Source organism: Tamandua tetradactyla, chromosome 4, assembly GCF_023851605.1.
Source record: "Tamandua tetradactyla isolate mTamTet1 chromosome 4, mTamTet1.pri, whole genome shotgun sequence".
Classification (NCBI taxonomy): domain Eukaryota; kingdom Metazoa; phylum Chordata; class Mammalia; order Pilosa; family Myrmecophagidae; genus Tamandua; species Tamandua tetradactyla.
Window position 1 is genome coordinate 85563379 of NC_135330.1, and position 26015 is coordinate 85589393.

The 26015-nt window shown below is 35.9% G+C and overlaps 1 long non-coding RNA gene and 1 pseudogene across 1 annotated transcript in view; one reads left to right on the top strand and one right to left on the bottom strand.

Moving 5' to 3' along the window:
• Positions 1 to 26015, bottom strand: part of LOC143681169 (uncharacterized) — a 32944-nt gene that overhangs the window by 3156 nt on the left and 3773 nt on the right. The window contains exons 2-3 of the long non-coding RNA XR_013174429.1: positions 24494 to 24808; positions 23103 to 23199 (exon numbers count right to left, since the gene is read on the bottom strand). This is a non-coding gene — a long non-coding RNA (uncharacterized LOC143681169). The remainder of the gene's footprint in view (positions 1 to 23102; positions 23200 to 24493; positions 24809 to 26015) is intronic.
• LOC143679335 (protein TMEPAI-like) lies at positions 1008 to 19401 on the top strand (annotated as a pseudogene).

A 26015-nucleotide genomic window follows, 5' to 3' on the forward strand; every position in this document is an offset into this window, starting at 1 on the left:
TAAAAAAGGGATTAAAAGTTTTGGAGAAACCTCACATGCAGATGTTTGGAGAACAGTTGCTTCAGAGCTGACAGAAAAATGGATGTTTGGAGATGCTTGGGGTGCTGACAGAGAGAGCAGATACCTAGACAAAGGCAGAGCCCAGTGCCTTCCCATGAGATGCTAAGCAAGCCAGAACCCAGAATCGTATCCTGGAGGAACTAAGTGATGGCCCATTTATGCTTAGAAAGGAAACCACTGGCTTTAGAAGCTGGAAGCAATGGAATGAGAAACAAAATCAAGGACCAGCAGGTGCCAACCCTGTGCCTTCCCGGCTGACAGAGTTGTTCCAGACAGCATCAGTCTTTCTGAGTGAAGGTAGCTTGTTGCTGGTGCCTTAATTTGGACATTTTTTTTGGCCTTAGAACTGTAAACTTATAGCATAATAAATCCCCTTTTAAAAGCCATTCCATTCTGGTATATTTCTGGCAACTTAAACTAATACAAGATCCTCAAGAAAGACTACCAAGACAGAATATAGGAGAAAAGAGAAGAAACAGACATGGAAGAACAAGATGGCAATAGTCACTATTTTCCCAAGAGGGAGAGATTTCATTATTGATGAAGACAGATACCTGATTACAAAGAGCTGAAATAGGAATTGGAGGTAAGGAAGCGAAAGTGGTGACTATGGATTACTCTGTTAAGGGCACATGTACTGTTTCCATTTGGGGGCATTAGGAACAATGTCACCATAAACATTCCTGTTCATGGATTATGATACACACGATTAAATTTCTAGGACACGTACACATACACGGGTGTACAATTACTGCTCATGGATTATGATACACATGATTAAATTTCTAGGACACGTACACATACACGCGGTGTACAATTACTGCTCATGGATTATGATACACACACGATTAAATTTCTAGGACAAGTGTGCATACACACAGGTGTACAATTACTGCTCATGGATTATGATACACACACGATTAAATTTCTAGGACACGTGCGCATACATGCAGGTGTGCAATTACTGCTCATGGGTTATGATACACACGTGATTAAATTTCTAGGACATGTACGCAGACACGCAGGTGTACAATTACTGGTTATGGAGAGTGAAATGTCACCATAAACATTCCTGTTCATGGATTATGACACACACGATTAAATTTCTAGGACACGTGCGCATACACACAGGTGTACAATTACTGCTCATGGATTATGATACACACACAATTAAATTTCTAGGACACGTGCGCATACACGCAGGTGTACAATTACTGGTTATGGAGAATAAATACTCTCCTTTACTAATTACCAAATTAGCTGAACCACTTTATATGACTATCAACAGAGAATGGCGAGTTCCTCTTACTCTACAACAAACTGCCTCTACTCAATATTGTCAATATTTTCAAATCTGGTGAGTGTGTGTAATGATATATATTTATGGTTTAGTTTGTTTTTCCTTGATTCCTAATAAGAGTGAACACCTATTCATGTGAACATGAGCCATCTAGAGTTTTCTTTAGTGAAGTCTTTGTTAGTTTGTTGCCCATTTTACCCTTATTGTGTTGTTTTCTCTTACTGAATTGTTAGATTTATGCATCTAGTCTAGATAACTAGTCCCTTATCAAATATATATCATATAAAGATTTATTCCTACTCTGTAGTTTATCTTTTCACTTACTTTATCATGTCTTTCCATGAGGAAGCTTTTAATTTTAATGTAGTTAAATATATCAATATTGTCCTTTATTGTTAGTAGTTTTTGTTTTAAAAACCACCTTCTTAAAAGGAAATGTCTTCATATAGATTCTGATGGTGAAGGCATGGCTATCTGATTATACCGGGAACCACTGATTTTTTAACTTAGTTTAGATTGTATGATGTGCAAATAAACTGTCTAAAAATGAACAGAGAGAAACAAGTGCTGAAGAAAATGTGGAGAAAGAAATGTACCTATTCACTTTTGATGGTGAAGCTGAGAGGTGCAGCTCCTTTGTAGGGCAGTGTGATGATTCCACAGGGGTGGGGTTGCCATATGATCCTGCAACCCCATTGCTAGGTATATAACTCGAGCAACTGAGAATGGGAATACAAATGGACATTTGCGCACTGGTGTTTATGGTGTCAGTGTCTGTAATGGATGGAGGTGGCATAAGAGTACAATCACTAAGGAATGAAAGGGGGAATTGTGGTGTAGTCAATGGACAACTGAGCAAGAATGAAGTTGTGAGGCATGCAACTAGGTGAGTAAAATTGTGAGGCATGCAATTAGCTGAATGAAGCTTGAGGATAATATGTTGAATGAAATGTCAAGAAACAAAAACACAAATATTTCCATGCCTCATCCTTATGGGCTAATTATAATATATAAACTCGGAAAACTGAAGTTGAGAGCATGGGTTATCAGACTGCAGCCTATTGTATAGCATCCTAGATTATAAACTCTTACACCAGTCACATCTATTTCAAAGTTGTAACCATTATTTCTAAACTCTGAGACATTTGTGTATAACCTGGTCATTCTCTGAAACTTCGGGTATTTATGTGACACCTAAGTCTCAAAATTAGAGCTCTGAAGCTTTGAAAGTCAGCATTATTCCATAGAGCAACTGTCAAAAAAAGCTGAAAAAGTGATCAGACTTCAACTAGAAATATGAACGAAGCTGACCTGGATAGGACTAAGGTAAATCAGAATATAGAGTAAAGGATGGACCATATCTTAAAACTTCAACTTCTCTGTGAGATCAAAGCAAGAAATACTAATGGTGCAAAATTTATATTTTGGGTAGTGCATTATCCAATTCAACTTGTATGGTCAGCTTATGCAAACACCATAATAACATGGAATCTTGAAAAGGGCATGAGATGTTGTTGGTTTTTACAGGCTAGAAGATACCCAGATATGATTCAGGGTAACTTGGGCAGAGGATTAAAAAGTATTTGCAAAGCCCTGATGGGAGACTGGGGAGAAAGGAGGAAATATTAAATTCCCATCTGGGGAATTCCTGATATTCTTGCAAGCAGTGGGAACAGTCAATTCAATAGGCTGAGCCCTTGATCTTGGGGTTCACTCTGAAACTTACTCCTGAGAGAAGCTAAGCATACTTACAATGATGTCTAAGAGTCATCTCCAGTGAACTTCTTTTGTTGCTCAGATGTGGCCTCTCTCTCTAAGACAACTCTGCAGGTGAATTCACTTTCCTCCCCTCTAAATGGGACATTATTCCCAGGGGTGTAAATCTCCTTGGCAACATGGGACAGGACTCCCAGGATGAGCTGGGACCTGGCATCATAAGCTTGAGAAAGACTTCTTGAGCAAAAGGGGGAGAGAGAAATGAGACAAAAAGTTTTGGTGGCTGAGAGATCTCAAACAGAGTTGAGAGGCTATCCTGATGGTTATCACTATACATTACACAGATATCTTCTTTCAGTTTATGGTGTATTGGAGGGGCTAGAGGGAAGTTCCTGAAACTGTTACACTGAATTTCAGTAGCCTTGATTCTTAAAGACGATTGTATGACTATACAGCTTTTACAATGTGACTGTGTGATTGTGAAAACCTTGTGGCTGATGCTCCTTTTATCCAGGTATGGACAGATGAGTAAAAAAAAAAATAAGGACAAAGAATAAATAAATAATGGGGGGATAAGGGATAAAAAAAATCAGGTAGATAGAAATACTGTTGGTCTATGAGAGGGAGGGGTAAGGCTTACTGGATAGTATGAGTTTTTTCTTTGCATTACCTTTTTTTGGAGTGATGCAAATGTACTAAAAATGATCATGGTGATGATTACATAACTAAGTGATGATACTGTGAGCCACTGATTTTACACTATGGATAGACTGTACATATGTGAATGTATCTCAATAAAAATATCTTTTTTTAAAAAAGGAACCTGCCTGAATGACATCAACAAAATAGCAGAAATAGAACTCCAAAAACTCATCTCGCCATTAATGAAGTGAATAAAATGGCAAAAATTGTCAGATTTACTTTTATTATAACTCTGTAAATGAACAAAAGTGTGTAACAACCAGGTTAATGGTTAATCCAAGGAAAAGAACATCTGAAACCTGGTAATAGAGTTGTGGTATTTTAACTTACCCTAACCCCATCCCACCCCCCACCCCCATTCAGCTAAGTTGCAGCCTTGAAGACAACAGCCCTCCTTATTGGTATAGGGTCATAGTACTGGAAAAAGCAGAATGAAACTTATTTTCAAAGAACTGTGGTTGATTATTTTGACCTGTCTGGGGCTTCTTGAAGAGCACACTCAAAAGGCTGGCCTTTGTGTCTACAGACTTGGAATTCACCGAGGACTGAGGTGGCTAACAAGGGGGCAGTTGTTGAAATATCTAAATATATTAGCAGCTGCCATCTGAGACAAGGTTAACAGGTGGAGCAAACAGTAGACAACCCAAAAAATCTGGGAGGAAAATAATGAGACACTGGAGATTAAGGACTTTGAAAACCTTTCACATATTCCAGGGATTCTATAAGACCTGGAATCTAGAAGATTTCAGGCTCTGTGGCCTTAAAGCTCTGCAGGAAGTGAAGGCTAAAAGAGACTTAATTGCCTGGAAAAGTGTTAAAGATGTAAACCCAATAAACACATAGAGCCCATCAGCAAAGACTTGGGGTAACCCCTCGCCCTTTTTTGGTTCTAGTTATTTGAGAGTATCTCCATTGAATCACAACTGACAACTAAGCTTACAAAACAGACTTCAGTGCTCATATGATAAAGAATACAGACTTAACAAAGTTACTTCAGTGAAGTCAATAAACAAACAACAACTAAAACAAGCTGCAAGAACAAACCCTGGGGGAAGAGAAAAATATGATCTCCAGAGTCGCCAAATTAAAATAGTCACAAAATAAATGAAGCATAACCAGCAAAATTAAAGAAAGAAATGCACAGTTCAACAATAAGAGTGGGAAATTTCAACACTCCACCTTCAATACTTGTTAGAACTATTAGATAAAAGATAAACAAGGAAATAAAGGACTTCAACAACAGTTTAAATCATAAACCTAATATACAAGATACATATAGAACATTCCAAACAACAGCATCAAAAACCACATTTGTCCAAGTGCACACAGAACATTCTCCAGGACAGATTAAATGTTAGGCCACAAAAGAAGATTCAATAAATTTAAAAAGACTGAAGTCATAAAGGCATCTTCTCCCACCAAAATGGAATAAATCAGAGATCAGTAATAGAAAGAAATCTTGGAAATCTATTAATATGTGGACACTAAACAACACACTCTTTAAAATAAATGGTCAGGGTGTGGACCTTCCTGGAAACATGGGACAGAAATCCTAGAATGAGCTGGGACTCAGCATCAAGGGATTGAGAAAACCTTCTCAACCAAAAGGGGGAAAAGTTAAATGAGACAAAATAAAGTGTCAATGGATGAAAGATTCCAAACAGAGTCGAGAGGTTATCCTAGAGGTTATTCTTACACATTAAATAGATGTCACCTTGTTAGTCAAGATGTAATGGCGGCTGGAGGGAACTGCCTGAAAATGTAGAGCTGTGCTCCAGCAGCCATGTTTCTTGAAGATGATTGTATAATGATATAGCTTTCACAATGTGACTGTGTGATTGGGAAAACCTTGTGTCTGATGCTTCTTTTATCTACCTTGTCAACAGTCGAGTAAAACATACAGAATAAAAATGAATAATAGGGGGAACAAATGTTAAAATAAACTTAGTAGACTGAAATGCTAGTGATCAATGAAAGGGTGGGGTAAGGGGTGTGGTATGTATGATTTTTTTTCTGTTTTCTTTTTACTTCTTTTTCTGAATTGCTACAAATGTTCTAAGAAAATATGATGATGAATACACAACTATGTGATGATACTGTGAATTACTGATTATATATGTAGAGCGGAATGATCATATGTTAAGAAAGTTTGTGTTTATTGTTATATTTTTCAAAAAAATAAATGGTCAAAGAAGAAATCACAAGGTAAATTAGGAAATATCTTGAGATAAATGAAAATGAAAACAGAAGAGTCTAACATGTATGGGATGCAGCAAAAGCACTGTACAGAAGAGAAATTATAACTATAAACACCAATATTAGGAAAAAAAAAAGAATCTCCAATCAACAACTTAACCTTCCACCTAAGTAACTAGAAGAAAGAAGAGCAAACTAAACCCAAAGAGAACAGAAGGAAGGAAATAATAAAGCTTAGAATGGAGATGGAAAATAAAAAGCAAAACCAATAAAAAAAAACAGAAGGAATCAATAAACTAAAGGTTTGTTCTTCTTAAAGATAAACAAAATTGAGAAACTTAGTTAAACTGAACAAGAAAATGTGAGATGACTTTAATAAAATTAGGAATAAAAGTAGGGACATTTCTACCAAGCTTACAGAAGTAAAAGGATTAAAAGAGAATACTGAGAACACCTGAATGCCAACTAATTACATAACCTAGCTGTGATGGACAATTTCTTAGAAACACAGAAACTATTAAAATAAATCAATATAAAACAGAAAATCTGAATAGACTTTTAACAAATAAAGAGACTGAACCAGTAACAACAATAGAAAAATTACAACAAAGAAAAGCCCAGATCAGATGGTTTCGCTGGTAATTTCTATCATATATTTAAAGAGGAGGTAACATTAATCTTCTTCAAATTCTTACAAAAAGTAGAGAAGGGAACACGGCATAATTCATTCTATGGGGCCAGTATTACTCTGATACCAAAGCCAGACAAAGATATCATAAAGAAAAGCAAATTACAGACCAATATTCTCTATAAATATAGATGTAAAAATCCTTAACAAAAATACTAGGAAACCAAACACAAGCTTATACTAAAATGATTATACAGCATGACCAAGTGGGATTTATTCCAGGAATGAAGGGTAGTTCAACATATGAAAATCAATCATTGTAAAATACCACATTAATAAAATGAAGGAAAAGAATCCACAAGTTCATCTCAATTGATGAAGAAAAACACATATGAGAAAATTCAACATCTTTGCATGATAAAAATACCCAACAAATTAGGAAAAGAAGGCAAATTCCTCAACATGATAAAGGACATCTCTGAATAATCCACAGCTAACATAATACTTTATCTAAAAGCCTGAAAACATCCCCCCTAAATTCAAGAAGAAGATGAGGATACCTACTCTCACCATTTCTATTCAACTTTGTACTGGAAGTTCTTGCCAAAGCTATTAGGCAGAAGAAGAAATAAAAGGCATCCAAATCAGAAATAAAGAAGTAAAACTATTTCTATTTGCAGAATAGCATGAGCTTTATATATACAAAATCCTAAAGAAGCCACAAAAAGCTATTAAAGTTTAAGCTATAAATAAATTCAGCAAAATTGCAGGGCATAAATCAGTAGGCTGAGCCCTCAATCTTGGTGTTTGTTCCTATGAAACTTATCCCCACAAAGGATAGGCTAAGCCTACTTAAAATTAGGCCTAAGAGTCACCCCCAAAGAACCTCTTCTATTACTCAGATGTGGCATCTCTCTCTCACAGCCAACAAAGCAAGCAAAATTCACTGCCCTACCCCTCTCTATGTGGGGCATGACTCCTAGGGGTGTAAAACCTGCCTGGCAACATGGGACAAAAATCCTATAGTGAGCTGGGACTCAGCATCAATGGATTGAGAAAACTTTCTTGACTGAAAGGGGGAAGAGAAAAATGAGACAAAATAAAGTGTCAGTAGCTGAGAGATTTCAAACAGAGTTGAGAGGTTATCCTGGAGGTTATTCTTATGCATTATACAGATATCCCCTTTTTTTAGTTTATGGTGTATAAGAGTGGCTAGAGGGAAGTGCCTGAAAATGTAGAGCTGTGTTCCAGTAGCCATGTTTCTTGAAGATGAATGCATAATGATATAACTTTCGCAATGTGACTGTGTGATTGTGAAAACCTTGTGTCTGATGCTCCTTTTATTTATGGTATGGACAGATGAGTAAAACATAAGGATTAAAAATAAATAAATAAGGGGGAACAAATGTTAAAATAAATGTAGATTGAAAAAAAAAAGATAAATTGATCTTAAAACTCAGATGGATTTGTAAAGAGCCCTGAATAGTCAAAACAATCTTGAAAAAGAACAAAGTTGAAGGTCTCACAGTTCCTAATTTCAAAACTTACAAAGCTACAGTAATCAAAACAGTGTGGTATTGATGTAAGGATACACATATAGATCAATGGAAGAGAATTGAGAGTCCATAAATAAACCCATATATTTATGGTTAGTGCTTTTCAACAATGGTGCTAAGACCATTCATTGGAAATTTAGTAATCTTTTCAATAAACGGTGCTGGAACACCTGGATGAATAAAAAGAAATTAACTTAGACCCTTACCTCATACACAAAAATTAACTAAAAATGGATCCAAGACAAAATATAAATGCTAAAACTATAAGATTTTTAGAAGAAAACAAGGAGAAATCTTTATAGTCTTGGATTTGACAACAGATCTTTTAGATATGACACTAAAAGCACAAGAAAAAAGAATATATGGATAGAGGGTGCAAGGGTAGTTCAGTGGTAGAACTCTCGCCTGCCGTACAGGAGACCCAGGTTTGATTTCTGGTCCATGTATTTCTCCCTCCCCAGAAAACAAGCAAAACAAACAAAAAATCAACAAATGGTGCTGCAGTAACTAGATACTCTCATGGAAAAATAATGAAATGTGACCCTACCATACAAAAAACACATATGGATAAATTGGACTTAATCAAAATTTAAAAGTTTTGTGCATCAAAGAACACTATCTAGAAGGTGAAAAGACAACCACCAGAAGGGGAGAAAATATTTGCAAATCATATGAGTCTGGCATCCAGAACATACAAAGGACTCTTCTAATGCAACAACAAAAAGACAACCCAGTTAAAAAATGGGTAAAACACTTGAACAGATACTTATCCAAAGAAGATATACCAGTGTCTTGAAAAGATGTTCAACATCATTAATCACTGGGAAAATGCAAAATCCTAACCACAAAGAAATACTATTTCAACACTCACCAGGATTGCTATAATAAATGATAATAATACAAAAATGGAAATAAGCGTTGGTGAAAATATGAAGAAATAGGAATCCTCGTACATTGTTGGTGTACAAGGTGTAGCTGCTATGCAAAGTAGTTTGACAGTTTCTCCAAAAGTTAAAGATAGAATTATCTTGTGATCCCACAATTTCAATCCTAGGAGTATACCCCGAAGAAGTGAAAATAGGTGTTGAAATAAAAACTCACATAGATGTTCAGAGCCAAAAAGTGGAAATAAACCAAATAATGACTTAAACAAAATGATGATTATGAAGCCATAAAATGAAAGCTGAAAACATTATGCAAATAAAAGAAGTCAGACAAAAAAAGGCATATGTTATATGATTCCATTTATATGAAATGCCCAGAAAAGGCAAATCTCTGTTAAGGGTAGGGGCAGGAAAGAAGAGGAAGTGACTTTCTAATGGGTATGAGGCTTCTTTTTGGAGATGAAAATGTTCTGCAATTAGACAGTGGTGATGGCACAACATTGTGAATATAACAAAAGTCACTGGATTTTACACTTTAAAATGGTTTAAGTGGTGAATTTTATGTTACATGAATTTTATCTCAAACAAAAAAGGAGTGCTTCCCTAGTCCTACAATAAGGGTATTGTCCTATAAAATCTAAAAAAGCATTATAGCTTTACCTTTCTTACTTAGTTTCTAATACACTTGATTTTTGTATATTTGGTGAGATAGGGAGAAAAATTTAATTTTTTCTTATGGACAGACTGTTTTCCTAGCATCATTTATTGAAAAGAAAATGTCCACTAATCTATTTGACAAAGAATGCCAGATACCAGGTGTTAATATGGTATGGCTTGGACCTTATATCCTGTTCTGTTTGTCTAAGTGTTAATTCTTACACTAATAATGTTTTATTTTAATTATATTTTTACAATATCTCTTGATATTTGGTAAAGGAGGTCTTCCCACTTGGCTCTTTTTCTAATTCAAGAGTGTATTCATTATCTTTGGCCCTTTGTATTTCCATACAAGTTTTAGAAAAGATTGTCAAGTTTCTCTCTCTAAACACACACACACACACACACACACACACACACACACACTATATGAATAGGATTTTATTTTCTGTGTTTGTATAGAGAAGTCTACAATGATACCATTCAAACAGATAAAAGCGTTAACCTCTGGGGAAATATGAGGGTATGGGAATGGAATGACAGAGTGGTTGAAATGGATTTTATTCTTATTCGTTTCATTTTAAATTTTTAAAAGGACGTGTTCCCAAATTGCTTGCATAATTAAAACATTTCAGTAAAGATAACTATTGGAAGTTATTTTAAAAATATGAAGTGGTCAATACTCTCAACAAGTAGGAAAAATTAAAATAATGAGCACAGTGTCTTACACATCACTGATACTTAATAATAAGAGAGGAAGCCACTAATTTTGATATCTACAAGGTAGCTATGAAATAGAGGTAATGAAGGAAAGTGTTAATTCAGAGTTATTTTATTTTATTTTTTTACATGGGCAGGCACCAGGAATCGAACCTGGGTCCTCTGGCATCGCAGGCAAGCATTTCTGCCTGCTGAGCCACCGTGGCCCACCCCAGAGTTATTTTTTAAGCACAAAAGAGGAATGTTTATCTTTGATGCCATTTATCTTAATAAAACAAGAAGCACGAGAACACAAGCATAAAGAAAGGACAATTGCAATTGGGCAATGTATATAAAGGAATCAATAAGAGATGAACCAAAAGCTTGATAAGGAGTTGTGATGGTCCACTTTAAATAAGCAGAATTTGTAGTGGGCTAAGTCAGCACAAATTAGAAGGAAAAATGCCAAATTACGTTCAAGAGAAACAACATTCCTACTTTTACAGAACTAATCTATATTCTTATTATCTTATACAACTGATAACTGGAGAAAACAGTTTGTCCCAGATGATCTCAAACCCTCTGTGGATATGCACTGTAATTTCAACTGCAAATTATTAAATCAATAGTATTTTGTTCATTAAGGGAAACTGTAATGAGAATACATTACTCTCCTAGGAACTGTGCTGATACTTTCTGTCTACACTGCTTTTCTGTCCAAAGCTATTTTGACTGGTGGGGTAAAGACTTCTAAAAGAAATGCAGTTATATTATCAAGATCAGAGTGCACAGCCAAAAGCTTGTTTTCACTTTTGAACTCTGTTAATGCCAGTATGAATATCAATGAAGTAAACACATATAAATTTGTGTTTTGTTACCAAGGAATTTCATAAGCAAACAGACAATTACCTTCTAATAATTATTTTTGTTAATAATTTTTTTATTTTGAAAAAAGTTTAAATTTACAAAATAGATGCAAGACTAGTACAAAAGAAGATATCTCTGTTATTTAGAATTTTGGGTAGCAAGTAAGTCAGCTTATAATAATTAGAGTGGGTCTCCTACAATATCCATGCACTAAGGAGCATAGCTTTAATAGTCACATTTGTCAGCCTCCATGGGAATGGCTTTTGGGATCCTGGCCTATCTTGGTGGTTAGCTCCAATATGAGTAGTCTTTCCTAGCAACCTTTTTTTTTTTTGCAAGGGCAGGCATGGGGAATCGAAGCCGGGTCTCTGGCATGGCAGGCAGGAACTCTGCCTGCTGAGCCACTGCAGCCCGCTTGCAACTTGTTTTTGTAGACCAGTAATGTAAGGAAGATTTTCTAAAAATCCTACTAGACATCCAAGTGTGGGATATAGAACCTGAACTAACATAAATTTATTATGTAGGAATGCCTAACTGGGTTCCTTCAGTAAATATACACCACATATCTTCCTAGATCTTCCAATACTGATCCTTTTGAGGTTGTGATGAATGCTATGAAAATTCTACTAAAAAGAAAACTATCAAACCAGTGTATACTGAGTTTGGTAAGGTATCAGAGAATCTACTCATAAAATCCTTTTGGAAAAGATAAAGAGAGTAGGTCTTGATTGGTTGGAACAGAAACATGTGTTAGCTGGGTAAGCAACTACAACCAATAGGGTTCTGGTAGTATGTGGAATGGCTTATTAAAAAAAAAGTTTTAGCAGTAACTGGAATGACAGAGTGCTTAACATATCTGCAGATAAAAGAAGTTGGAAAAGACAGGCTATATATTTTGGATACAGATTACAAAAGATCGACTTAGACTACACTAATAAGCTGACTTTAACAAATGAACTTTTACAGGAATAAATGTGAAGACGAGTTTAGATTAAAATCAATGATATACACACAGAAACAGAAGAATTTATGATTTACATTTATAAATACCACGTCAGGATTTTGCCTTGGTAGTGAACATATGAGGTATGACTATAACTAATCTTTTCTAATGAACTTAAAAATATTTAAATATTCATATGTTTGATTCTTTCTAAGGAGTATATATATTTCTTAAAATTATTCTTTCAGTGCTTAAAAAGTTTTGCAATTTCTGTTGTTCTCAGCAGTAACCAGAGTACTCATTATTTGATTTCCCATATAAGTTTGCCTTTCAGGAAAAAGTATATTCTTTTTTATTGTGAGAAAGAATACATATATATATATATATATATATATCTCAATAAATTTTAAAGCACACCAACAATCAGTTATAGAACAGAATTCAGAGTTTGATGTGGATTACAGTTCCACACTTTTAGGTTTTTCCTTTTGGCTGCTCTAAGACACTGGAGAATAAAGGAAATATCAATATAGTGATTAGTAGTCATACTGCTGAACATTTAACATGCTCATTTGTTAAATCTTACCTTTTCTGTTATAACTCCACCTTCTCTTTTGATTTTTCTCGCAATCTTCAGGGATATTGGGCTATGCCTATTCTAATTGTTTCATGTTGGAAAGGTCTGTCGATAATACAGGATGGGGGATCGAACTAGTTCATGTTCTGGAGAGGCTGGCCCCTCTGGGTTTTACAACTTTTCTGGCCTAGGAACCCATCTGGAAGTTGTAAGTTTCTGGAAAATAATCACAGTATAATGGAACTTTTGTCTAATCTCAGATACAGCCTAGATATTCTTTAGGGTTAGCAGGAATGGTTTTCATTGAGGAAAAGATATATTCTTATTTATATTTCTATTTAAGTGTTCATTTCTAACAGTAGATATAAAACACAAAATAGTGTCTGGCTGATAGCTACCACTCAAAAAAATAATACCACTATCTTTATTTTCTGGTGGCTTTTATTGGTTTACTATAGGGGAAGGATGTACTGATTAACTGGCTGTTTCCTGGAAGAGTCCTTTACATATTAACTTCCTATGGTGGTTTGTAGCTATATATCCTAGACAAAAATGTTTTCAAACTTAATCCATTCCACTGGGTGTGAACTTATTGTAAGTAGGACCTTTTGATGGGGTTACGTCAGTTAAGGTGCAACCTAACTCAATCAGGATAGGTCCTAATCCAATCACTGCAGTCCTTTATAGCAGAATGAAATTGAATTTCAGACAGATAGAGAAAAAGCCACAGAAGGAGCAGCCAGAAGCTGAAAGTCAACAGAACCAGGAAGAGAAAGGGGAGGCCAAGAGAAGCTGCCACGTGCTTTGCTATATGATGGGAAAGCTAAGAACAATGGATTGCTGGCAGCCAGCGCCAGAATACCACAGTCTTCAGGAGAAAAGCTTTGCTTTGATGATGCCTTGATTTGAACTTCTCTTAGCCTCAAAACTGTGAGCTAATACCTGTTTTTCTTTTTTTTTAATTAAAATTTTTTGAAATACCAAAAACACCAAACAAACTCAAACATTTAACTTTTGATCATTCCCTTCTACATACATAATCAGTAATTCAAAATATCATCACAAAGTTGCATATTCATCATCATGATCATTTCTTGGAACATTTGCATCTATTCAGAAAAAGAAATATAAAAAAACAGGAAAAAATTCATACATACCATAGCCCTTACCCCTCCCTTTCATTGATCACTTGCATTTCAAACTAAATCTATTTTAACATTTTTCTCCCTCTATTATTTATTTTTATTCCATATGTTCTACTTGTCTGTTGACAAGGTAGATGAAAGGAGCATCAGACACAAGCTTTTCACAATCATACAGTCACAATGTGAAAGCTATATCATTATACAATCATCTTCAAGAAACATGGCTACTGGAACACAGCTCTACATTTGCAGGCAGTTCCCTCCAGCCTCTCCATTACATCTTGAATAACAAGGTGATATCTACTTAATGTGTAAGAATAACCTCCGGGATAACCTCTCAACTCTGTTTGGAATCTCTCAGCCATTGACACTTTATTTTGTCTCATTTCACTCTTCCCCCTTTCGGTTGAGAAGATTTTCTCAATCCCTTGATGCTGAGTCTCAGTTCATTCTAGGATTTCTGTCCCATGTTTCCAGGAAGGTCCACACCCCTGGGAGTCATGTTCCACGTAGATAGGGGAGAGGGTAGTGAATTTGCTTGTTGTGTTGGCTGGAGAGAGAGACCACAACTGAGCAGCAAAAGAGGTTCTCTTGGGGGTGACTCTTAGGCCTAAGTTTAAGTAGGTTTGACATATCCTTTGTTCATATGAAACTTAAGTTTCATATGAACAAACCCCAAGACTGGGGGCTTAGCCTATAGTTTTGGCTGTCCACACTGCTTGTGAGAATATCAAGAATTCAACTTGGGGAAGTTGAATTTTTCCCTGTTCTCACCATTCCCTGAAGGGGACTTTGCAAATACTTTTTATTCACTGTTCAAATCACTCTGGGGTTTATCAGGGCATCGCTCTGGACAAACCCACAAAATCTCAAGTCCTACTTAAGGTTCCATGTACTTACGGTGCTCAATTAAGCTGTCTACATAAGTTATATTAGGATATGCACTAGTCAAAATATAAATTTTGTGCCAAATAAACATTTTTTGCTTCAGTCTCACACATAAGTTGAAAATTTTAAATATAAATTACCATCTATTTCAACACCCTACAGTAATGACATTCCTTTGTTTTTCCACATGCAAAAACATTTTTTAAATTTGTACATTTAGTTACTATCATTATACACTCTAGGCATTCCTAGATTACATCATCTCAGTCTTCATTGTCTATCTTTCTGATTTCCTTGTGCCCCCAGCCCTCCTCCCTCTATCATTCACACATTCAGCTTCATTCAATGTTTTAACATAATTGTATTACAGTTGGGTAGTATTGTGCTGTCCATTTCTGAGTTTTTACATTTAGTCCTGTTGCACAATCTGTATCCCTTCGGCTCCAATTACCCAATATCTTACCCTATTTCTATCTCTTGATGGTCTCTGTTACCAATGAAATTCTCCAAGTTTATTCACTAATGTCAGCTCATATCAGTGAGACCATACAGCTTTTGTCCTTTTGTTTCTGGCTAATTTGACTCAGCATAATGTCCTTAAGGTCCATCCACATTGCTACATACTTCATAATTTTATTCTGCCTTACAGTTGCATAATATTCCATCTTATGTGTATACCACAGTTTGTTTAGCCACTCATCTGTTGATGGACATTTTGGCTGTTTCCATCTCTTCACAATTGTAAATAATGTTGCTATAAACATTGGTGTGCAAATTGTCTGTTTGTGTCCTTGCCCTCGTGTTCTCTGAGACCTAGCAATGGTATTGCCTGGTCATATGGCAATTCTATATTCAGCTTTTTGAGGAACCGCCAAACTGCCTTCCACAGTGGTTGCACCATTTGACATTCCCACCAACAATGGATAAGTGTGCCTCTTTCTCCACATCCTCTCCAGCATTTTTCATTTTTTGTTTTATTGATAATGGCCATTCTGGTGGGTGTGAGATGATATCTCATTGTGGTTTTGATTTGTATTTCTCTAATAGCCAGGGAAATTGAGCATCTCTTCATGTGCCTTTTGGCCATTTGTATTTCCTCATCTGAAAAGTGTCTGTTCAAGTTTTTTGTCCATTTTGTAATTGGGTTGACTGTCTTTTGTTGTTGAGTTGAACAATCTCTTTATAAAATTCTGGATACTAGACCTTTATCTGATTTGGTGTTTCCAAATATTGTCTCCCATTATGTAGGCTGTCTTTTTTACTTTCTTGACGAAGTACTTTGATGTGCAAAAGTGTTTAATTTTGAGGAGTTCCCATTTATTTATTTCTTTCTTCAATGCTCTTGCTTTGGGTGTAAGGTCTAGAAAACCACCTCCTAGTATAAGATTTATAAAATATTTCCCTACATTTTCTTATAACAGTTTTATGGTCTTAGATCTAATGTTTAGGTCTTTGATCAATTTTGAGGTAATTTTTGTATAGGATGTGCGATATGGGTCCTCTTAAATTCTTCTGCATATGGATATCCAGTTCTCTAGGCACCATTTATTGAAGAGACTGTTCTGTCCCAGGTGAGTTGGCTCGACTGCCTTATCAAAGATCAATTGTCCATAGATGAGAAGATCTATATCTGAACACTATTCAATTCCACTGGTCAATATATCTATCTTTATGCCAGTACCATGCTGTTTTGACCCCTGTGGCTTTATAATATGCCCTAAAGTCAGGTAGCGTGAGACCTCCGACTTCATTTTTATTCTTAGGATACTTTTAGATATTTGGGGCACCCTGTCCTTCCAGATAAAATTTGGTAATTGGTTTTCTATTTTTGAAAAGTAAGTTTTTGGGATTTTAATTGGTATTGCATTGAATCTGTAGATCAATTTAGGTAGAATTGACATCTTAACTATATTTAGTCTTTCAATCCATGAACACAATATGCCCTTCCATCTATTTAGGTCTTCTGTGATCTCTTTTAACAATTTCTTGTAGTTTTCTTTGTATAGATCTTTTGTCTCATTAGTTAAATTTATTCCTAAATATTTTATTCTTTTGGTTTCAATTGTAAATGGAATTCATTTCTTGATATCCCCCCTCAGATTGTTCATTACTAGTGCATAGAAACACTACAGATTTCTGAGTGTTGATCTTGTAACTTGCCACTTTGCTGTACTCATTTATTAGCTCTAGTAGGTTTGCTGCAGCTTTTTGACACATAGTATCATATCACCTGCAAACAGAGTTTTACTTCTTCCTTTCCAATTTTGATGCTGTGTATTTCTTTTTCTTGTCTAATTGTTCTGGCTAGAACTTCCAACACAATGTTGAATAACAGTAGTGACAGTGGGCATCCTCATCTTGTTCCTAATCTTAGGGGGAAAGTTTTCAGTTTTTCCCCATTGAGGATGATGTTAGCTGTGGGTTTTTCATATATTCCCTTTATCATTTTAAGGAAGTTCCCTTGTATTCTTCTCCTCTAAAGTGTTTTCAACAGGAAAGGATGTTGAATTTTGTCAAAAGCCTTTTCTGCTTTAATTTGTTGATAGGTGTATTACATTAATTGATTTTCTTATGTTAAACCATCCTTGCATACCTGGGATGAATCCTACTTGGTCATGACTTTTAATAATAAAAAGACTGATTATTTACAATGTGTGGCATCCATATGAATAGAAACAAACAAAAATAGTATGAATAATCAAAAAGTACATTATGGGGCGGGCCACGGTGGCTCAGCAGGCAGGAATGCCTACCTGTGATGCCAGAGGACCCGGGTTCGATTCCTGGTGCCTGCCCATGCAAAAAAAAAAAAAACTTCTCTTGAAAGTGCGGGGCGGCAGAGGGGGGCTGGCGCAGTGGGCGAGGAGCTGTGTGGGACTGAAGACCTGGAGGTGGAAGTCTCCTGCGAAATCAGGAAGGATGCCTCTGGCCCTCAGACAGCACGGTGTCAGGCAGCGGGATCCCAGAGCCGCAGGTCTTACGCCCCACCACGGCCCGCCGACCGCCTGGCCGTGCCCCCCTTCACCCAGCGAGACCGCTTCCACCGCTTCCAGCCCACGTACCCGTATCTGCAGCACGAGATCGACTTGCCCCCACCATCTTGCTGTCGGACGGCGAAGAGCCCCCACCCTACCAGGGCCCCTGCACGCTCCAGCTGCGGGACCCTGAGCAGCAGCTGGAGCTGAACCGGGAGTCTGTGCGGGCACCCCAAAACAGAACCATCTTTGACAGTGACCTGATGGACAGCGCCATGCTGGGAGGCCCCTGCCCCCCCAGCAGTAACTCGGGCAACAGCGCCACCTGCTACAGCAGCGGCGGGTGCATGGAGGGGCCGCCCCCACCTACAGCGAGGTCATCGGGCACTACCCAGGCTCTTCCACCTTCCAGCACCAGCAGAGCCACGGGCCGCCCTCCTTGCTGGAGGGGACACAGCTCCACCATGCGCACATCTCCCACCTGGAGAGCACAGCTGTCTGGAGCAAAGAGAAGGAAAAACAGAAAGGACACCCTCTCTAGGAAGCCCCCTCGGGGAGGGGGGCCGGGGCCGGGGCCCGGGCTGGGGCAGCAGCAGATAAAAAGGCAAAACACTCCGCACTTCTTCAAAGAGAAGAGAGAGGAGGATGGGAATGACACACAAAATGCAGCACGTAACCATCCTTTCCCACCTCTCTGTGTATAAATATTTACATGTTATGTCTGGTCTGAATGCACAAGCTAAGAAGGCTTGCAAAAACCCACGTTTCTTTGTTGAGCTGTGTCTTGAAGGCAGAAGAGGCAAAAAAAAAAATTCTAGACTAGTCTTCTTTTGTTTCTAGTTGAGCTGTGTGCGTGAATGCTTATTTTGTTTGTTTGTTTATGATTATTTCACTTAACTTTAAAGACATATTTGCACAAAACCTTTGTTTAAAGATCTGCAATATTATATATATAAATATATATAAAATAAGAGAAACTATATGTGTGAGGGCAGGAGTATTTTTGTATTAGAAGAGGGCTATTAAAAAAAAGTTGTTTTCTGAACTAGAAGAGAAAAAAATGGCAATTTTTGAGTGCCAACTCAGAAAGTGTGTATTACCTTGTAAAAAAATTACAAAGCAGGGGTTTAGAGTTATTTATATAAATGTTGAGATTTTGCACTATTTTTTAATATAAATATGTCAGTGCTTGTTTGATGGAAATTTCTATCATGTCTGTTGAGATTTTAAGGGAGAAATGTCAGAATTTCAGAGTAGACATTAGGCAGAGGGGTGAGTCTGCCGCGGTGGCCGGAGAGCAGCTCTCTAAGTGGCCGCCTTCCCTGCAAATGAATGCTTCAGCTTAGAGATAGATTATTACCACGTTATACATTCCCTACCGAAGGGGACACACTTTAGTTTTCCTTTGGGCCGCTTAGATCCAAATGAACAAAACTCCAAACAGCCTTTGGATTGCAAACGAGATAGGAACATTACTCCAGAAACACCGAGTTCCGGGTGCTGGTTAGACCTTTTCCAAAATGAAAATAAACTGTTCCCGAAGGAAAAAAAAAAAGTACATTATGTATGTAAAAACTTAGAAAAAAGTTTTATCTTCTTTTGTAATTAATCATGCATCACTGTATTCCTTTCAGATGTCAGGAAAAATTATGAGTCTTTGACATGAACAAAAACTATAACTGGGTGTCCTGTATGGTAGAACATTCTGGATTATCATCACTGTTCATTGTCTTTCAGTTATTTTACAATTCTGTAAATTGTAGAAAACTAATAGTAATGAAAATGATTCCTGTCCAAATGATTCTTTTTGTACAATGGAGGTACAACCGACTGCACTGAGGATAATGACCATGTTTTGCATTTATTTGTGATTTCATTTCAGTATTCACGAGGTCTATATATTCACGTATTTTGAATCTTCCTTTGAACCGGCTATAACATTTTATTGTTTCCTTTATGAATTACTTCAATAAAATATTTGACACGTTTTTTTTTATATATGTAAGTTAGGGTAAAACTTGTAAAAAATTATTCTTTAACAATTTTAGAGATCATCCACTGAAATGCTCATTGGATTAATCTAATAGAACCAGATAAATTGCAACCATGTTGCTGGAAAGTATACTTCTTTAGCACTTACTTAGGCCCACAGGTGTCTTTGGCTCACAGAGGTGAATCCCAAATGCCAAGAGTACTTCGACTACTGTTTTTTACTTTTTATTTTCACCGTACACCATTGATTTGTGCCTTGTCTTTGTTTCTAGTTTGTGGACTGCTGGTAAATTATTCCTCCAATGTGGCAGCAATGGTTGGGAATTTGGTTTTATGATCTGACCATTTAGTGATCTCTGTAAATGGTTTATATGAGTCTGTGCTCTATTGGACACAAGCTGCCAGAAAATCTTGTTTGCAGTCATTTTTATTGTCTATTTGTTCACTTTTTGGGGGTGAATTTTTGTGTTTCTGTGTTTCCTGAAGTTTTAGGATCAAAACTATGAACTCTCTTCTGTGTCTGTCTGTAATTCAGAAAAGCTTTACTTTTGTGTGTGTTTCTCTATCTCTGGAAGGTAATAAATTAAACTATATTGTCTATTAAATTAAAAGATCTCTGTTCTGATTGGCTCAAGAGATAAATAAATGGCTGAATTAATCAATTATTCCCCCCAATTTCCAAAAATAAGGAAAATGAATTTCTAATACTTTAAATAATGCAAGATTTAAAAAAAAACCTTCTAACAGAAACTAATTCATAAATATTTTAAGAATCCAAGTTCAACATAATCACGGCAAATCTTTGGCAAACAAGCCTAGTTTAATAATTTTGGTTCAAAAAAACTCATTTTTTAATAGAGCAGTGTTAAATACAAGTAAAAATTTTCCTCTTCTTAGGCTGTTTTCCATACACTTATACAGGTTTACTGATTGACTTAGCTAATATTACTCCTACATAATGTGTACAATTATGGAAAATATATGTATGCTTGATTAAATTGAATCACTTCAACAATAATTTGTTAGCTTAAAGATAACTTCTAAGATCTTTAGGTAACTTAAACTTTGGACTGATTAAGTTAATGGATTCTCATCAGATGTATAGACAATTTTTAAATAAATTGATTATTGATTATAATTTTAAGCTTACATATTTTTGTTCCTTATCTGTATTTACTATATAGATGCTCTAATTTGGGGTCATATTTATGAACATCTTTTTGTCTAACTTAACAAATAGTAAAAGGATTATATGTGGCTGTAGAAGGTTGCACTATATATATGTTCATGAGTTTTGCTAGTCTGCTAAAATGCATGTATGTCAGTTCTCAATTATTCACCCCCAAGTTTTATCAGCGAAACAGAAATCAGTTAATTCCATTAAAAATTATAATTAATATAAAAAATATAATTAATATGAGAATGTATTAGAAGCAAAAGTAACAGAGAAATACAATTATGCATGCGTGTGCTTTTTTTTTAACATGCGCAGGTACTGTGCTTGTGTTTTAAAGGAAAAAGAGAAGTTTTGTCCTAAAGCAATTTTTCTTGAACTTTTCTGTCTTCTGACCCCTTTAAATTTATTTATGACTCCAAAGAGCTTTTGTATACATGGGCTATAACAACCAATATTTACTGAATTTGAAATTCACACAGATTACCAGGCCATTCAGAGCCAATGGGGCTCATTAATGAAATAAGTACCACATAAGCATTCACATAATTAACACAGCATCTATAGTAGCTTTGAGGAAATTGAAGGCCTTCCTTTTCATTCTTTTTTTTTCATACCTATTTCTTCCTTTTCATTCTTTTCTATGGATGCTATGTCTGAAAACAAGAGCATTATACTCATTTATGTATAGCTCTTAAAGTCTACTTAAATAGTCTATAGCATCTGTCAAAAAGACCAATATTGACAAAAGACTCTACAACTTTAATAAATGAGAAAAGTTCCAGGGTGGTACTATATGAGGACATCCAGTTAGAACAGTTTAACAGCCATGTCAACTAGTTCCTACAGGGAATTAAGGCCTAATGTTGTATGGTATTCATTGTATGTAATGAATTAACTTCTCTCTAATGCATATAGAATGGTAGTAGTTACATACACATCTTGAGAGTTAAGAATAAAAATAATTCACTCAAATCATTTTTGATATACTAACCTGAAACAGAATATAATAATGTAAATCTTGGTTATAAATACCAAAACTTCCAATTACTTTAGCTTGAAAACCAAAATGATGTTATAGTTGTGGTGGTTGATTTATGATATTAAGAAAACAAAACAAAACAAAAGACAATCCTGCTTCAAGTTTGGCTTATTTTGAAATGTTTACAGTTTATAGCAAAGTCATATCTGAAGAATTGACATATTAGTTGTCAAATGAAATTCGCTAATAATTTAACTAAAGTTTTAAATTCTCTATTTGGCCTCTGACTAAGCCAAATTTCTATCTAACCAGGTATGGCGTATTGAATACAACACTGGTAACATTTGGTAGTTAATCTCCCAGGAGACTACTGAGGCTGAGTTGTTTTTGTTTTTTAATTCTGATGTTTCTTCTTCCTAAATATTTAAACCCAAATTTTAACTTGTTACTTCTTTTTCCTTTCATTTTGTAGCCATAGTAAAGGGAGTCAGGTTGACTTTTTTCTAGTCATGGAAATTATCACTGCTTAATGATTTATACGTATTGGTTTAATTTTTTCTAACCTGGGGGATTTTTGAGAACTGCTATTTAGCCAGTGACTGAAAGAATGAATATATATCCTTAAAAATTTCTATCCAAAGATGAGGAATCACAGAGTTTACATAGATACTCAACTCTGACTGATTGTAATGAGAACAAAGTGAAGGAAAAAAATGAGATGCAAAAACAATAAAAGCAAGGTTAATACAAATTAATATTAGTTTGACCAATTTGTCTAGCTTTTAAGACTCAAAGCGATCATCTTAAGGGATGATCTTAATTAAGCCACATAACTTATTTAAAGATGTGACAAAATTGCTAAGGGAAAAAAATCCCAAAACTTCTGAGCAGTGGATTTCTTGGACGTAATGTGATGAAAGTTCATCACCACAAACTAGAGAATCATTATGACTGAGTACCTTAGGCACAGGAGAAACTCTATTAAATTAAATTCCTTCATCAGAAATACTCAGTGGCAATTACATTTTCACCAAAAAACATTGCTGAAGAACCTATAGAATAAAATAACATGTCTTCCAGGATATGTTACAGCTTACTTCCAAGGAGAGGAGGTAGGCTGCATACTTGCAAAATTATTAATGCAAAAGCCTCTTGTCTTACCTGCATTGCCTGTTGCATGACGGGGATAACTGATGAGACCAGGGATGGGCTGTTCACCATGTGCCATAACAGCAGGACTGGTGTAGAATGGATACTTCTAATGCACAACACATAACAACTATGAATATAGTGACATGAGAACATGAAACTATGCAAATAAAATGACTGGAAAGGAAAAAGAGGGAAAAATGCAACAATGAAATGCCAAATTTTTCTAAATGTAGGATGAAATAATCAGCTTAGATCTCAAATGCTATAAGCCTTTTTCTTAAAATTGAAATAGATTATATTTTTTACTCATTTAATTAAGAGTAAAAGAAAAGGGACACATGATTTTAAAATACATCTATTTTATCAATCAGTTCCATTAAAAAACAACAACAACAATACATACCACTTAGAATTTAAGTAGCCTTACGTAAGACTTAATGGATCACTGAACGTATTTCAAGACAGAATAATCTGGTCATTAGTGAAAAAAACCACCTAATGGTTGTCTGAATCGATACCTCAAAAGTATTTCACCATAAAACATTCTAATCTACATGTTGCAAGAAAAAACCTCTGACACTATGTTTTAGCCTAAATATCTGGATAAGCTATAAACTATATGGATTATTTTATATGGCAGTTAAATTTTCCATCTTCATGCTCTCAATCAACGAACAAACATTCTTGGAACTAATTGCTACTTTTAAAGATATTAAAACCTAGTGGCTGGTTTAAACTTTAGTATTTATTATAAGTATATAAATCATATTTTGTGACTTTAAGATGACCAAATTTACTCAAATACCTCCGGAATTGCCCAAAGACATAATCTGTAATACTCTGGTACTGTTACTAGCATTGATTACTTTATTAAGTTAAAAAATGCAAATATATTATATCCACTTCCCCTCTATATTATTAGGATAAATTTATTTCAAGTAATATTTAAGTGCTTAGTTTAAGGAAAATTCAACAACCTTGAATAAAAAAGCTTTGTCATTTTTAAAAATGTATTCATCTTTCTTAATTCATTTCTTGGATCATCTAACTCTTCTAGCTTCAAGTCTGCCTGTGTGCTGCTCCTTCAGGAATTTGTGGAATTTTGATGTTCTGAACATATGAACACTTTACATTTAATATGCTGACAAAATGAATCCTTCAAAGAGTTATTAAATGCCCCATGTTTATCATGGAAGCTTTTACTTAATATGTTTCAGCAATATCTTTAACTGCCTCCGAATTCAAAACAAATCTGAATGCCTTCAAGGAGTCTACAAGTGGAAGTAACTTAGTGGTAGAATGCAACAAATATCTCAGTTCTTTTTCTTTAGCATACCCTGAGGAGGTATGCACCACATATGGAGACAGGATGGAATGAGGGATAAAACGAGTACATTTACCTGTGGGTCCTTTGGAACTTTGAGTCTGTCTCAGCAGGCTTCCCTTTGCAGCAATGGCTGCTGCAGTTACATGTGATGAGGAAATGTCTTCTGTTGAAGCAACACCACTGTCTTTCTTTTCTTCTTCCTCTTCCTCACACTGAACCCCTTTGTCTTCTGTCTGTTTATGGGGGCTGGTTGGGGAGGAGGGGAAAGAGGAGGTGGTGGGGATGGTAAATCTTTAAGTTCATCATGCACCTCCTTCACTTTTACAATGGCATCTCGTAAGAGGTCAATGGCATGAGGTAGAGCTGGCAGTGTGAACTGAAAGCATTCCTGTATGCAAGAAGAAGAAAAAATGAAGATGAAGCGCTTTTCTAGGCATATAAAATGGTGGCAATTAAATTTATTTGTGTATTTAGATCAGTTTCATCTGTGAATTTGGATCTGGCCTCAAGAATGAAGAACAAATTAAGGCATTGCCTTTGCATGTGAAATATGAAGGGTGGCAAATTTTACAGTATTCTTCATAAGCTGAGGAACTAAAGTACTATGTAAGCCCACGCTGCATTTTTTTAAAGTAGAATTTTCCCGCTTTGAGTTTTAAAGCAAGATTATAGAAAAGACATGAAGCAATTTCACCTTTTTAGAGCAGGGCACTAGAACTAAAACTCTAAATGAGGAGCAAATTACTTCATTCAGGGAGCTAAAGTTTGGACTACTATCATACAATATAGATAGATGATGTTATGTAATATGTGCACAAATAGCTCGCACAGAGCACTGCATAGAAGTCAGTATAGTCTGCTGCTCCAGTGACTGCCATTCCCTATAATATCTCATCACGAGAGAAATAGGTGAGGACTCTAAAATAAAATATACAGACAATATGTTTGCAGAAATAGGCAGATCTTCTTCTTTTCCTTCAAGGAAACTTACCTTAAAATAGAAGATGCAAAGGAACATGTAAGTGTTTGGAGAGTTACTGGGATATTAGGACCTTTATTTTCTGACCTCTCTTTGTATGGCTCAATCACTTTACTGTTTAAACATTGTGTAATGAAGAATTTCATTGCCCAAAGAGAGCTCTAGCCTTTGTCCTTGGCTGCTGGGAGGTAATCTCTGTGCCCTTGGAATGTCATGCCTGATAGTAGAGTCTTCGTCTGCCACAAAGTTTCTATTTAGAAAAATATTCAGCTAACAAATGAAGAAGGAATGATAAAATTAAGATATCACAATTTTGCAACCTGTACTGTACAAGTAGATCTAAAGTTTCGGGCATCAGTTTCTGATAACATCATAAAGGGGCATTTTCTTTCTGCATCTTCAAACTTCTCTCTCTGTGTTGGCTCTCAAGCCAAAATGGTTCATTCTTGAAGGGCTCCAGTAAGCAACCCTACCTTGAATGGGTAGAGACACATCTCCATGGAAACAACTTGATCAAAAAGATTCCACCCAAGGGGAATGCAAGGGCAGTTCAGTGATAGAATTCTCACCCGCCATGCGGGAGACGTGGGTTCGATTCCCAGTCCATGCACTTCTC